At 40.2% G+C, this 15,691-nt stretch overlaps 1 protein-coding gene across 14 annotated transcripts in view; it reads left to right on the top strand.

Annotated features, from left to right (window-relative positions):
• Window positions 1–15,691, top strand: part of LOC311437857 (uncharacterized protein) — a 197,778-nt gene that overhangs the window by 17,425 nt on the left and 164,662 nt on the right. For all 14 annotated transcript variants that reach the window (XR_014693757.1, XR_014693758.1, XR_014693759.1 and 11 more), the window contains one exon: window positions 3,284–3,355. The gene's annotated coding sequence lies outside the window, so the exon portion shown is untranslated. The remainder of the gene's footprint in view (window positions 1–3,283; window positions 3,356–15,691) is intronic.

Here is a 15,691-nt window from a genome sequence, read left to right on the forward strand (position 1 = left end):
AGAAGATAGCGATGTTTACTTTAACATGGTGTTAGTTGATATTTCCAAAACAATTCACTTCTTAGCTGGTCTTCTCCCTTTCATTTGGGAACAGCTTCCAGACTGAGGGTGATATTGATTCCTGTGAGGAATGCCTTCTTTAATAGGGAAGTTCTTGCAGATCTTGGTTTTAGATTGCAAACTGCCTAAAACAGGCACTTGGCTTTCTTAAGCGTGTGAAGGAAAATCACGGCACAGAATGTGTCAGTTCAGGTGTCCTGCAGTCACCACTGTATAAACTGTACTGGGTCTGGCTGGAACGTTAACTTTCCCTGCAGCAGCCCATACAGTGCCGTATTCTGCACTTGTAGCTGGAACAGCAGTGTTATCACACCAGTGTTGTGTCTACTGCTGAGCAGCGCTGGAACAGCATTGGACCTCTCTCTAACCCTCCTAGGGGGTGGGCAAAAAGTGAGAAGAAAAACATCACCAGGGCAGCTGACCTAAACCAACCAAAGGGATATTCCATACCATGTGGTGTCACACTCAGCAATAAAAGGTGGAAACAGGAAGAAGAGGGGAGGGGTGGGCTCTCGTTGGGAAAATGTCGGTCCTCCTCCCGAACACCAGCTACGTGCGTTGAGGCCCTGCTTCGAGGACGTGGTCAATCATCGCTCATTTGTGGGAAGCAGAGAATAATTTCTTTCCTCTGCACTTCCACGTAGCCTTCATTTGTTTTGTTTTTCCTCCCTTTTTTCCCCTTTCCCCTCCCTTTTCCCCTTTCCCTTTTTATTTCCCTTTAGTTAAATTGTTTAGTTCATAATAATCTTTCTTTAATTATTATTACTATTATTTCCCTTTAATTAAATTATCCTTATCTCAACCTGTGAGTTGTTCTTTGCTTTACTTCTCCCCCTTCTCATCTAAGGAGGAGGAGTGAGAGAGCGGTTATGGTATTTAGCTGCCCAGCACGGTAAAACCACCACATAAGCATACTTGATCCAGGGGGACCAAAACTTGATTAAAGATGATATTTTACTCTCTGCAAGTGAAATTCTGTCTCCAGCAAGTTCAGTGGGAATCCTGGTATTGATCTCAGTGGGGCCTAACTGCTCCAGGTCTTTAGCTTTTGTTCAGGTATTGCGACCATGAAAGCAATTTGGACAGAGTGAGGGTCGGTTTTAGGGGGGATGATGTTGCTTTTGACCTTTCTTTTAGAAATTTAACAGATTTTTAGCTTATTTGTGCCAGTACCTCCCAATGCCCATTTTTGGACAGTATTTTCTCTGACTTGCTATTAATTTTATATCAAGGCATTTTATTTTACTGTGAGAGCCAAGTCTCCAAGTGCTGTGATTGATAGGGTTTGTATACTGGGGTGGCTACTGCCTCTTCCTTTCTCTTTAGTAACCAAAAGCGAAGAGCTTTATGGGGTATATTTAAAAACTAGGTACCTGCTCCTGAAACTTGACTGGCTTTCACTGGTGGCCAGTATCATGGAAGTAAACGTTTCCCAGTGGCTGTAATTAATTTTCTGGACTCATTCAATGCCTTTATATTGCACTCTGTGGGCATTCATAAGGATTTCTAATCAGTGCCACCATGCCCCTTATAAATCTGTTCTCAGGACTTTGTCTTAGTAATAAAAGCTTGTCCTGCTGTGAAACGTGACTTGAAGGTCTCCACATACAGGCAGAATTTTTCTTATTTTTACTGCATTTGAAAAGCCTTTCTTACATGTTGCCCTCATCCTACAGAAACATGTTATGTATTTTTTGCCGTATATAACACAAAACCAATGCATTTTTTAAATTGAAATATGTAGGCCACTAGCTACTTCTGTACAGAGAGTGTGAAGGGGAATCAATCCTAAATTAATCTATAAAAATAATGCCATGAACAAAATACTTCTTTCCTTAAGAAAAACACTTGACAGTGTACAGAGAATGATACCTACAAAAAGAATGGAGCTGTGGGATTTGGGAACGCAGAGGAATTAGAGACCTTCAGACAAAGGAGTGGTTTTGTCAAGTTCAGTTGTTAACTTTAATTAAGCCGTTTAAATCCATATATGCTTCCTTTCTACTACTGTTTATTGTGGGCCGTATGGTTACAGCCTTGTAACAGTCATCTGGCTGCTTGTGCTGGCTGGCTTCTTCTGAAGGGCCTTTTTAAACCTTAAGGTGTAAGTTTTTCAGACTGTAGTGTGACATGAAGAGGGACCATTTGAGAACAGCCAGAGCCTAATGCTCAGTGTAGTGCAGGTGCACCCTTGACAGCCCCAGGCTGCTGTGCTTGGTCCTTGGTGGCCTCTGGCCACCTTGGTGTGCTGTGGAGTGGTTCATGACAGCTCAACCTCTTAGGTAATTGTTGGTGTTTTCGGTGTCCTGGTAAATGAGGAGCTTGGTTTTGTACTGTCTCCTAACTTCAGTGTGTAGTCTTTGTGATCCCTCATGGCAACTATGTAGCCATGTAAATCAAACACTTGTTTGGGAAATAAATTGCTAGCAATTTACACTTTAGATCCACATGTAGAGTACTTGCTATATTTGTTTCTGAGAAAAACAACCTTCCATTGCCATTTGAGATCAGCCATGGGCTTTAAGCTAAGCCTCTGGTTAAATGCATTCCTATGTGGGACCATTATGAATCATTGGCAGAGTGCTTCCCTAAAAATACACTTAAGTGTAGCATCTGATCACACATAGTTAAGCACAGCAGCGTTTAAAATCTGCTAAAATTCAGGAAGTGAATAGGACATCGGCAGGTGACGGCTCCAGTTTCAGAGCTGGCGTTACTCACAGCTTTATGTGGGATGGGGTTCGCCTTCTGCATTCACACAAGCAGGAAAGGAGAATCTGCCACAGGGTAACTGCAAGAAGATCAGCAATCAGATACTAATAACTCGGCTGACTGCTGGAGGCGCGATTTTGAGCAAATAGATTGTTCTGTAGCAATGCTGTATAGAGTGAAATTGTGGTTAGGCAGACTGAAATAAATGGATAGAGTTGAATGAAACTGATGAATTTTTTGATTGTTTTAGCTGGTCATGTGGCAAAACTTTTTTTTATTTAGTGATTATAATTGTGATATATTAAAAATGAACAAGTTTATAAAGATCTCTTTAGCAGCATTTTTCCTCTTGGTTTCCCTCTTTTTTTTTTTGTATGTCATTTTGATTATTGTTCAAAGTTATTTTATTAGCTGTGACTTTTTTATAACAAGAAAAAACACCCAAAGCATACCTTAAAATAAACAAGGTGGCAATCTAATACTTAAAGAACACTGTATTTATGTGTTACAGAAATAACATTGTTTGTTCAGACTTGGTGAGAGAGATGGGAATACATTGTACGTCGGTGGAAGAAGACATATGGTAAGAGTTTGTCATTAAAGGGAAAACATATAGGTCTGTCATTTAAGTTAAATGCTGATGGATCATGGATTAGATTCTATCTGAGGGCTCATTTAGCCTTAAGGTATAGAGTATATCCGTGAGTACAGTGCTAATGGTGGGTGTTGCTCTAATGGATCATCTGTCCAAAAATAATAATTGAAAGGACCTTCCTGAATGTCTAACAGCACCTTATCCCACTGGAAAAATATGTAGCTGGAAGACTTCCCTTATGAAAGGGATATGCATGGAACTGCTTCTTTCGGTAGTGTATCCTGTAATTAATTTGTATGTTGCTATGAAGTTACAAAGGCTTAAAACTAAAAATTAAAATTTGTTATCAGTAGACATGTCTGGGAAGAAGTTAGTGGGACTGTCAGGGGATAAAATGCAGTTACTGATGAAAGATAGGCTCATCACGCTTTATAATAATAGAAGTGTATGCACTGAAAGTGCTTCACTGGTGGTTCTGAAAATTATCCTGTGGAAGTAGGCTCTGAACAGGAGAGAATGAACAAAAATATTAATACTTCAAGAGACAGAGTTAAACTTTTTTTCTTTTTTTTTCTTTTTTTTTTTTTTGGGGGGGGGACCTATTGGCTTGGATCTGCAACTAATTAAAACAAAGGCAGTAGTTTTGTAAGTGCTAGGACTGCTAAAGTCAACAAAAATGTAACTTGGTAGTTTGGTGTGAAAATTTGAGTTTTACAGAGTGGATACTTAACACTGCTGGCTTGCCAAATCTGTTGGTTTGAGCTCCAAAAATTGTGGGTGGAATTCAGGTGTCTTCACCACAGTATCATAAATGTAGATGTCTAAATGTGGGGAAGTCACCCTATGTTCGCTTCACAGTCAATTGAGGAAAAATGAGCACCTTCAGAGAGTGATTCATCTTAGCCTGAAATAGGCAGGTCGGATGAATTGCCCCCTGGAGATGCCTGTTTCTCTCTGTTGACTGTAGAAAAGCCTACAGTGACAAATTCAGAATTAAATGCCTAACCTTTTGATGTCTAAAGCTAGGTTAGATGAATCTCAACATGTCTTGGTAAGGACAGGCTCCGTCAGCTGTACCAGTGTTGAATAACACCTCCCTCAGGGGTACTTCTGTGGGGCTCTTTCTGGAGTGAATTGAGAAGGTCTGACTGAGAAGTTCCGGGGGTCCCCAAGCAGAATGTTCCCAATGCTGATTTTAGGTTTTCATTTTCCTTTTTAGTTTCATTAATGGTAGTTGGTTGTATTTTAAATGGAAAAAGACTAAGATTCCATGGGGGGGGGGGGGGAGATCAATATTTTATTCTGTGCAGTGTTAAAGTGGCCGTGTAATTTCTGCAAAAGCTGAAAACTGTCTGGTATGTGTTGCCCAAATTTCCGCTCCCCATTTGTTGTATTGCAAAGTAGATGGTTGCTTCATTGTTAGCCTGGTAAGCATAGTGGAATGGGAGAAGAAAGGAAACTTCTTTTTTTTTTTTTTTTTTTTTTTTTTTTTTAAAGGCTGGCAAAGAATGCTGCTCTTGAAGAACATCTGTGAGGCTGAACACCTAGCTAGTTTCATTACTGAAATCCTTACCATGTTTTAGAAAACATGCTGTATTTTTTTAAGAGGGATATGTGAATGAATCCTCTTGTTGTGTGTAACACTGGGTATTAATGGAGTAAATCCAGCAAGGATGCAATGTTACAAAAAGGTTTAAAGAAATGTTATGATTGTGTGTAGTCTGTGAATCAGGTAAACAAGAATGATGAGAAGTACTCTTTCTTAAAAAGGAAATAGCCAATAGCTGATTATTCAGCTGTGGTGTGATATAATATTTTCAGCCTTTTAGGTCACAGAATAGTTTTCATGCTCAACTACCACAAAGTACAAAACAACTTGAACATAACAGGAGCAGGAGGGCTTTTTGTTACTGCCAGAAATCCCCAGACGTAGGAGGAAGGAAAGTCCCAGTAGTATCTATGACTTCTTGTGTATTTTCTGTTGCTTGGAGAACCTGCCATGCATATAATAATCAGGACTTTGTGCTTGAGGTCATGCTGGTTCAGTGAATTTATACCCAAGCTGATGTTTTCAGTTAGACTGTTCTGAATCTTCTGACAGTCACAGATGGGCCAAAGTGGCTCAATGGTTCAACATGCTTGTCTCCCTCCTCCACCCTTTTGTTTGTTTGTTTTAATGTTTTGGGGAATATTTAAAAGAGAACATAAATTGCCCAAGCGTCTTGTATGTATCAGGGGATTTCATTAAAAAAAATAAAAATCCAAACAAACAAATCCAACCAAGCATATGGAGAGAGCTTTTATCAAACTTTTACAACCTCTGGAAAATTCAGATTTGCACAGACTTGCTTGTATGGCCTCAAACTAAGTCGCTTCTTATTTAAACATTGCCCAATATTACCTACCATCCCCAAATACTCTTTTATGGAGAAATGTAGCCATGAATTTAGCTGTTTATACCTCAGTAGGAAAATGCATAGGGAAGGCAGGCTTCATTCTTTGAATTGGATTCATGTGCCTACTTCAGTAATAGTGTTAAGATCTCTAAACAGCATCAATAAACCTTTCTATAATTCAGATTTAAGCAGGTATGTTGTATAATACTCTGCATCCTTCTCTGAACAATTCAGAACTGAGGTAATTTTGACTGCCTGGAGTTGACAGCATGTTGCTAATTGGTCTTATGTGTACAACCATGCCAACGAAGGAGGTCCTGGACTTCAATGAGGAAGTTGTGCAGTAGTAAAAATGTTTATCAGAACCATCTCCATGCAGTGGGCTGCTTCACCTGCATTTACTTCTAAATTCTACTTTTAAATTAACCCTGTGTTAGGTCTGCAAAAATAATCTCTGAAGTCTGTTCCTCACTCCGATCGTCTCTCTCCACTGAAAATGTGTGGCCTCAGAGAACAAGAGCAGAAGGCAGCCTCCTTTGTGTAAAAGCTTTAAGGACTGCTAAAAGGCTTGACTTTAACATATGTATGTGATGATATCACTATTATAAGGCATGTTTTGGCCACATAGGCAAACAACTAAGATAAAGTCTGGCTCTGATTTCTGTTAATGATTGTATTTCTCATAATGCACAACCTTCTTAATGGGGTAAATCCTTCATCAGAAGATGAGCAAAACTGAAAACCAAATATATTAATCTTGTGAGGGGCAAGCTTCCCTGTGTTTCTGTGGCAGTTATTATTTGCAATCTGTAGACAGGTGAGACTTTGAAATAGAAACATCTCCTTTAATGGCAGTGAAAACTGGGATAAGTCTCTCAAGATTAGAGAAAAGCATTTTACCTTCACTATGGCCTAAAGCAGAAAGGTTTGCTTACATTACACAAGTGTTAAGACTATTACTGCCTTTTTGGACTTGGAGAATAATGGTGAGAAGCTAACAGGATTAATGTATTCTCCAGGATAATGATCAATCTGACAAAGCTGAGGAGGTAAGACATTAGGCGCTTCATTTGGAGGGGGGTGTGTGTGAGGAGTGGTTCTTCAGCAGGCACAAGCCAGGAGAAGCCCAAGTTCTCAAACCTTTAACAAAGAAACTTCTTGTAGGACCTCACTGCACATTTCAAAAGGCTTAAGAATAATGTCAAAATTGTGACTGGTATGCTGTGTACAGAACATTTCAGGTCAGACTTGAGAAAATGAGCCCATAGCCACAAGTAGTGTAAACAACATTTGAAGAACAAAACTTCATGAAATTGCAGTATCTTCTTGAAGTCAGAATTGACACAGCAGAAACGTCTCCCTTCGCAGTCAGTCCCTTCTTTTAAAGACAACATTTCTGGGCCTTCGAAATGGACTGTCTGAGCCAGTTATTTCTGCACTAATGTGAAAAATACCAGTGGAGATTTTTTGGTGGTTTATTTTTTTTAGTAGTGTTAATTTGTGATAGGAAATAAGATGTCAAAGTACATCATTCAAGTCTTCATAGCACTTCTTTCTTGCCTGCAGTGATCAGCAAAGTGACTGCATTTAAGATACCATTATTAGAATTCATTGTGAAGTCTCAGCTGATATCAAGAGAGTCATGCCAGCCATTCCTCTATTTCAGGTGTCTACAGACTAAGTTTGTATAGAAGGTTTTCTTCCTATCCAGCTCTAGAAGTACTTCGGAAAATGGAAATATAATTGAAAAAAATAAATAATAAGGATCGTAGGTATGCAGACCAGGTTCTCACAAAAATGCCAAGTTTGAAGGCTTGATAAACAAAACTTTGAGCTAAGTGGAGGCAGAAATAATTTTATATTTACAGAATTCACAAATCAGGACTTCGTTCAGATTTGGTTTTGAAAATTCAATTTGCACTTAATATTGTGATGGTGTTTTTTCTTCTCTTTATATAGTGTGAACAAATACATGAATGTTAGTGTTTAGCTGTAGTCCTAAATCATTGTATGCACTGAGTTTGTCTCACTTTATTCCACTTCATGCATGTGTTTGTGTGTAGCTGGCAGTATAACATGCCATCCGGAGACAAACTGCTTGCTTTGACAAGGGCAGACTGGAAAGGTAGCAAGATTCTCTGAATTGGGCCAGAGCAAGCCATTTCATCAGTCATCCCAGGACTCCCTTCTCACAGAAAGAGGGAAAATGAAGGCTATGAAATGTAAAATAACTATTTCAGCTTTTCTCTAGCCTGGAAACGTTCCTCTTGGGCAATATTCTGTTAATGACCGCTGTTGGGCCAGATGTTCACACACGTAAATTAGTGGATTTCCATCGACTTCAGTGGAACTGAGCCAGTTTACACCATCCGAGGATCTGTCCCCTCAGCTTTCTTTCTAAACCAATAGTGACTTTATCTAAAGGAACTATCTGCCATTGTTCCAGTTTCCAGGGGAAAAGAAAATTCATGTTTGTATTTACAACATTAACAAGAAAACAGATTAAACTATGAGAAGGAATCAAAGTAGTTCAAATAAGCAAATCTAAGAACACTGAATGTAATCAGTGTGCTTTGTTTTGCAATGAGTTTTTTTTTTTTTTTTTTAATCAAAACAAAACTTTGTAGCTTCTACATAGTCTTCAAAGCTTCTGATATGACTTGGGCACTGGAGTGGAGTAAATTGAACCTGTGAACATGAAAAAGATCTGAAATGTTTGTCTGTTGTCATCTTTTTTAAATTAAGACTTAGACTTGTGCAGGGCCTCTAAGAAATGGGATGAGCTCTGAACTGGGTGCATTCCTTCTGCCTTTCTATTCTGCTCCCATTCAGCACTTATAATGGTAATGAAGTCTAATTACAAATGCATGTGACTGCCTGTTGTAATCTGTCAGTGCGTTTCTGAAAAACCTTGTGCCAGTTCAGTATTGGTCATTAGATAATAAGGATTGATAAAACGTAAGGGGCAAAATGTTAAAAATGCTACTATCGATTAGAACGCACCTTAATAATGAAACCATGGGCCTGGGGACGAAAGCCATGGATCATTTTGACAATTCGGCCTTAGATTGTGGATGAGACAGAGTGGGGACAATTAATCCCTCAGAGCCACAAATAACAAATAAAGTAGTTGCAGCTCATTACAACCTGACCTTGCTAAACGGCCTTGAAAACATAAGTGACCTTCTAGTATTTGAAAAGATTACAAAGCTCTATTGAGATTTTTTTTTTTTTTTTTTTAATGTTTGGGAACCCCATGACTTAATTTTAACAGAACTGTCTTGATGAAAGAAGCTTTTAACTCCAACACCTTTCATGAGCTAAACTGCTAGCATCTCGTGGAACTGATGGCAATACTGTAGGGGAATGTTCGGGAAAGATCTTAAAAGTCAGAAGTCTTGCTTTGTGCAATTAATCAGTGGAAGATTGTGCTACAATAGCTTTGAAGAGACAATAGTTTCAATGAACTATCTAGTAATTCCAGTTAGGTCTTTTATAAATGATCTGGCATTATTGGAGCCCTGTGTAATTACAGGAAAACATACTCCTTTGTGCACTGCAGCCAAGTTCCATCTCAAAACTGGGAAATATGTTCAAAGTGCTTCATGAACTCTCCTCGTGTTCCCACATACCCCTCTTTAAAATATCCTGACATGGCAATGAGGAGAGTGCGTTTTGCATTTGTCTGTTCACATGTGCTGCAGATGTTCTTTGACTAAGTGGAGTCATGACTTGAATGCCTTGTCATGGGCTAATGCGTATGGAAATCACAAAGCATTAAGCTAGCTTACTGCATGACTAATCAAAGATCCCATGATAAATAGCTAGATTCACATCCCTAAATTTTCTGTTTAGAACTGTACACAAAGAACTGAGTTTCTAATGAAATAGACCAGTTTAATTTCATCCTTAACACTGAGATATGTAAGAGCTGAGCCTATTCTTCCTTCTGACTGTGGTAGATGGAGATGTTCCTTTAACTTCTTCCTGAGAAGAAGTGATGATCACAATCTCCGGTGTTGTGGTAGCTGTGTGATGTATTCGCATTGCTGATTGACTTCTTGGCGCTTTGAACCAGGCCTACGCATCTCTTTGCCTATTACTCTTCTTTTCAATTAATCTGAATGAGATGTTTCTAAAGGTCCTCAAAATACATGAAATTAAGGCTTTTCTTCTTTCCCATCCCCTCAACTAGATAAATGCAGTTTCCACTAATACCCCACTTCTCTGTAAATACAATAAATACGTAGCTTTTCCATGCCTATTCTGGGCAAGAGAGAGCCTTCAGCGTTGCAACAGACCCTACCTGTTACAGTGCTCTACCTGCACACCTCACTGGTAAGAGACGCTTTTAGCATGACTTCAGGGAAGGTCATGGAGAGAGTAGGTCCAAGTTCAATAGATCTTTGGCATATAGGGAAAGGCATGAGGTATCATATAGTATGGAATCAGTAGATGAGCGTAGACCTGCTGAAGCATGCTGACCCTCAGAAATGGCATGTGACAGATAATGTTTTCTGCAACAGTGCAATTTTCAAGATAGCTCTGAGATGTAGCCATTGTGAAGGACGTTGCAAGAAACTGCTGAATGCATCGTGAACAGAAACAAGCACCATTTTTGAAGTAAAGCCCTTTGGTCCACTGGCTGTGCAGGTAGCAAAGTGAAGAAAGCTCTATGCTGCTGTTAGAAGAACATTCTGCTCTTGCAACAGCTGGATTTGGGGACAGCTTCCAGGTTGTTTCACCCTGTTGTTACCAGGGCTGATTTTCAGCCATGCTGGATCTCTTGGCTTGACAATGGGCTTGGATGATTGTGCTTTCTGTGTTGAAAGTGGCAGAGAAGGGTGTGTTATTGCCCTCTGTAATGCATTGATACTGGATCTATGCCGTTCTTGTTGGCCTGGAAGACAGATGAACAAAAAGGTTCAGAATGCTGTTGGATGTATAAAATATTTGGGCTCCATGGAGGCTCTGTAAGTTATTGTAGTAAAGTGAATAACCTTTTGTGTTGCATTTAAGTGCTTGGCTCTGCCGTAGTGTAAGGCAGGAAGGTAAAGGGGAGTTACAGCTCCAAGGTCTGTTTGTGTAACCATGTTGGTGGCTAGTTACAGGACCTTGCTGGGTAGGAGGGATGGAGGAGTGGATACACTGGGAAAAGGCACACACAAGTCTTGGAGACAGATGGTAGAAGTGAAGGGGAATGTGTGTGACATACAGAAAATTCCTAGTCTTTAGCTGCCACGTCCTTGTCTCTTCAATTGTGTGAAGACCACATCAGTGTTTTTAGCTGATTGTTTGGAAACATAAGGTCTGTTTCCTCATAGAAGGAGTTGTTCATTTGATTTAGATCCTTATATTAATCACTACTGTTAATTATGGTGTCCTGTCACCACAGCATACACCAGCAGCTGTACAAGTGGATTCTCTGTGCACCATGCAGCCATGTTGGGCCTGCTGCTGGCTGCCTGCCGGCTTCTCACAGCGCCAGCCCTTTCTGTGCTGGGAGACCACAAGGGGCTTCTGCCAGGGCTCTGCTCTTTACTGTTGATCTGCTGACTGCTCTGGTGTGGTGTTCTTCGCTGCTGAGAAACCCAAAGATATCTTCCTGTGCAAGCCAAAGAAGTGCTTGGACTTCCACCTCCATACTGAAAGGAGGTGGAGAGTCTCAGGCCTGGCCTGAGGTGGGCCAGGCAGGGGTTCTTAGTGCCTAGTTTAGGTGTTAATTTGTTTGTACTTAGGTCTGCTTTTTTTTTTTTTTTTTCCATTTTATAGATAGAATTAACAAAAGCCAATAGTATAATGCTTAGTGTTGGTTCTAAATGACCCGTTTTAAAATGTCACCTGCAGTTCCTTAGATTTCTATCATTTTCCTGAAATAATTTCAGCATTATCTTTGCTGAAACTTTCTACTCTGGATGCCTGCATCATCTACTTCTGTCTGTTTGAAAATTTAGAAGGGGGGAAAGTATTTTATTTTTTCCAGGAAAAAAAAAGAAGGCTAAATACATTTTGTGTGTTCTTGTAACTGTTTGATAAGCTCTATCACTCTGGTCTTTAAGCTCAGTCTAAAAACTCTGTGGGATCATTGTCTTTTGCTAGCCCAGTGAAAATCCATTAGGGAGAAGACTGGAATTTTTTTTTTTTTTTTTAACTCGATCAGTGGAGTTGGTACTAGCTAAATTCCTTGAAATTATTGTCTGTACAGCACGCTCAGAGCACAGCATTGCAGGGGTTGAGCAAATCTCACTGAGGATTACTTATCTCAGATTTTCAGGCTATTGTGAAATCAAGTGTAGGAAGCTGAGGCACGTGCCCACCCGGCATGGTGCAGCATGCTTCTGGGGGTGCTGGGGCTGGGCACTCAGCTCTGTGCTCTGAGAGCAGCACAAGATGGCAAGGAGGTGCTCTGGGCTGTGGGGCTCTCTTTACTGTCACCCAGCCTGAGAAGGAGAGGAAAATCTACTTAAATGTAGAGCTGAGGAGCTGTAAGAGGACTAGGCTGGGACTGGCACCTAGGAATCAGTGTGGATATGGGTTGGGGCAGGAAGCAGAAAAAAAAAAAGGTGGGGAACCTGCACTGGGAGGACTGGTAGAGTCAGGGTTGCATGTGCAAAGAGATTGGTGTAGGACAGGGACTGTGAGTAGGAAAGAACTTGAGAGAAGCACTTGTGATGGCAAGTGTCAGGTGGGGACCAAAGCTGATCCTTCTCTAGGCCTGAGAAGGAAAGCCCAGATTTGTGGTACCCGGTGCTCCTGGTCTGTCAGTGATGTTCCGTATAGTGCATCTTTCCTGGCTTTCCTTTTCTCTCCCATTTTGTATCTTTTAACAATCTGTCAAATTACAGATTGAAGGGTACAAAAACATGAACATTACAGTATAACCAAGCACTCAAAAGTTAAAATAATAAAAAAGGCTGTCCGTGAAGCCTTAATTGGGCCCCCTTGTGTGTATACATTTTGATACTGTCTCTAATTACATGGTCACACACTGCTTTTTCCTGTGGACCCCTGCATCGTTCTGTGCACTAAGTGGAAGGTATTTGCTGAATGAGCAGAGCTTTAAGTTGTTTTTATTCTAACTGTGGCCCGGGTAGTCCCAGGCTTGCTTTACTGTATGCTGCTTGAGACTGAGCATCAAATCACTAATTTCCTTGTGCATTCTTCATTGCTACCTGCTTTGCAAACAGTAACACTTATTTTCAAAACACACTTGCTCTGAGGTGAGCAGTAAGGCTCTTCTGTTCCCACATGTGGGAAATGGGAATGTTTGAATCTGAGGTAGCAGCAGCCTGATGCTTTCCCAGTTCACCATGGTGCAAGTCTCGCAGCACGTGCAGAGCTGCAACCTGACTCTAGGCTGCAGCTGGTAAGTGCAGTCTTCTGAGATCTGGAGCTCTTTCTTGGGTGTTCTTTCTCAGGACGCAAAGTGAAGATGCTACCAGTAATGACTATGGTTAATGCAACCAACTTGCCTGAGTTTTCATGGGAACCAATGTTGAAGACCGACTCTTGAGTTCTGCCCTTGCAGATTAGGGTTAATCTTGTGACTGTTCACCCCAGTTTAGTTCCTTGCCTTGCTTACCTTGTATTTCCTGGTCTCTGCAAAGAGGAAATGGAGATGGGGTGGGCAGGCAATCTCCTTCACTGCTTAGGCCAGGTCTGGAATATTAGTTTGGGATGAATGGTATTGGGATTACCTGGGGGAGGAGGTGGTGCGGTCCAGCAACGTATCGTAATGAACATGCAGAGGGTGGGGGCTGAATTAAGACTGGATCTTAATTATGGCATCTTAAAACTTCCAAGAGCTTTGCTTTGCAACCTTAATGTTCTTCTAATGTAGTTTGTGCGTACATGTGTTTAATATATATTGTTTTTCTTCTTACAAAAAGATGCTAATGGGCTGCACTTCAAATACTTTTACAAAAATTCTGAGTTTAGCTTTCTGAACAGGTTTTTGAAATCAATACAGAGAGAGCCACTAACAGGAGGTAAACTACAAACCACAAACACTTTCAATAGGATAGCTCTTTTTATATAACATTTGATATCATTTTCACAGCATGATCTCTACTTTCATACTGTGATAGCTTTTACCTGGAGTTTAGATGATTCATTTTTGTAGTGGATACTTAACTTTTATATGAGGAAAATGCAAGAGAAGCCAGCACAGCATTAAATGAGCTATAGTTGCAGCATTAAATGAACTACAGAACAGTAATAATGTAGACTGCTCAGATCCTTGCTATCACACAGGGTTGGACTCATGAATGGTCTATCAATCCACATGTGAGGAGATATGGAAGCCTAGAAGGAATTTTTCTTACTGCTTTTTGGCTTATCTAATTCAATTTTTAAAAGTAGACTGGGCACTCGGTCTCGTTTAGTAATTGTATGGAATCCTTACAGGATTTTGCTTGAAAATTAACTGTGATTTCCCGTTGGTGTGGATCATGAAGATTCATATGACTACAACAGTGTGCTTTCCACATCTTTTCTTGGAAGGTTTCAGGAGGAATCTAGCAATCCTATCTTTATACTGACTTCTGCAATAACTACTGCAGAGGGAGTCTTTCATGTAAATGGTGATTATTCTTTCAAAGACATACAGATTTTTGTGCAATGTGTCAGGAGTGCATGGAATTAAGTCTGATATTTTGACTTCTCCAGAAAATGAATGCTGGGGTTGAGGTTTTCTGTGGCTATGCTGCCAAGCTTCTGTTTTCACATGCTTGTAATTTCTTATGAACGGTTTTTAAATGAAGTTTTCTGCATAAGGTTCCCAAACAGTTTTTCAAGTGAACACCTTGTGTCTGTATATTTCTGAATAATGTAAACATGCAACATTAGCATGGTCCTGTTGAAAGATGGTTTAAAGATAGAAATTCAAATAATTTGCCTTATTTCCTCCATTCAGCCCATCATAAGCCTTCCTTTCTTCAGGTTTCCACCACACACTTGTTTCACTGTTCCTCCCCAAGAAAGATGTGTAGAAACATACACTTAAAATGGCCTGACAGTTGCATGCTATCAGAAATCTATCAAACTCAAGACCATTCATCAGAAATCATTTCCTTAGTTTCTGAAAAGGAGGAGCAGACTGATTTATAACATAGGTCTGATAAGGTTGAGCTAGACTCATTTATTTTAATTCGTCTGAAGACTTTGTGTCTAATTCAGTTCTTGCGTTAGAAACAGACAAAAAAAGAAACCTTTTCTTCTTACTCAAAATGCAACAGCCTTTACTGACTCCAAAACAAACAAAAAAATCTTTTGGCTGTTCTGTTTTTTATGAACTGAGGATTGACCTGATTCTATCAAACAGCATCTTCCAGGGCCTGCATTGCAGTCAGTCAAGATGAAGGTGTTCAGCCCCTTCCATGTTTGTCATAATTAAATATTTTAAAGTCACTTTTAAATGAATGAGTCAATTGTTTGAGCACTACCAGCTTTGCTAATAGGTGATGAAAGGCCCTACCCTGGGGTTTCAGGCACATTTGAAAGCAGCTACCCTTGATGAGTATCTCCTGTACTGAACAGCATACTGTGTCGAATCGATATTGCTACTGCTCCCTGGGGTTCTTAATTCACGTGTTCAGAAAACTTCATGTTTTGTATTCCTTGAGGTACACCCTACAAAAGCTCAAATACACACAGAAATGCACATTAAAGGGCCCCTGCTTGCACCTATCTGTATGAGCCTATCTCCAAGAATGAGTGAGGCTTGCTTTACTGCTCCATCTTTTTTTGCACAGGGACTCGGATGGTGCTCTCCTCACTACCTAGCTCTGTCCTGGGGCTCTTTTGTTTCTCTGGCTGGACTGATATTACATAAAACATGCTTTACAGTGCATGTGTGACTACATTGCCTGATGGTAGTCATGGAGAGACCCCACTCTGTTTAAGAATTCCATATTTGAATTAATTTCTA

The sequence above is a fragment of the Aythya ferina genome, assembly GCF_964211825.1.
Source record: "Aythya ferina genome assembly, chromosome: 5".
Classification (NCBI taxonomy): Eukaryota; Metazoa; Chordata; class Aves; order Anseriformes; family Anatidae; genus Aythya; species Aythya ferina.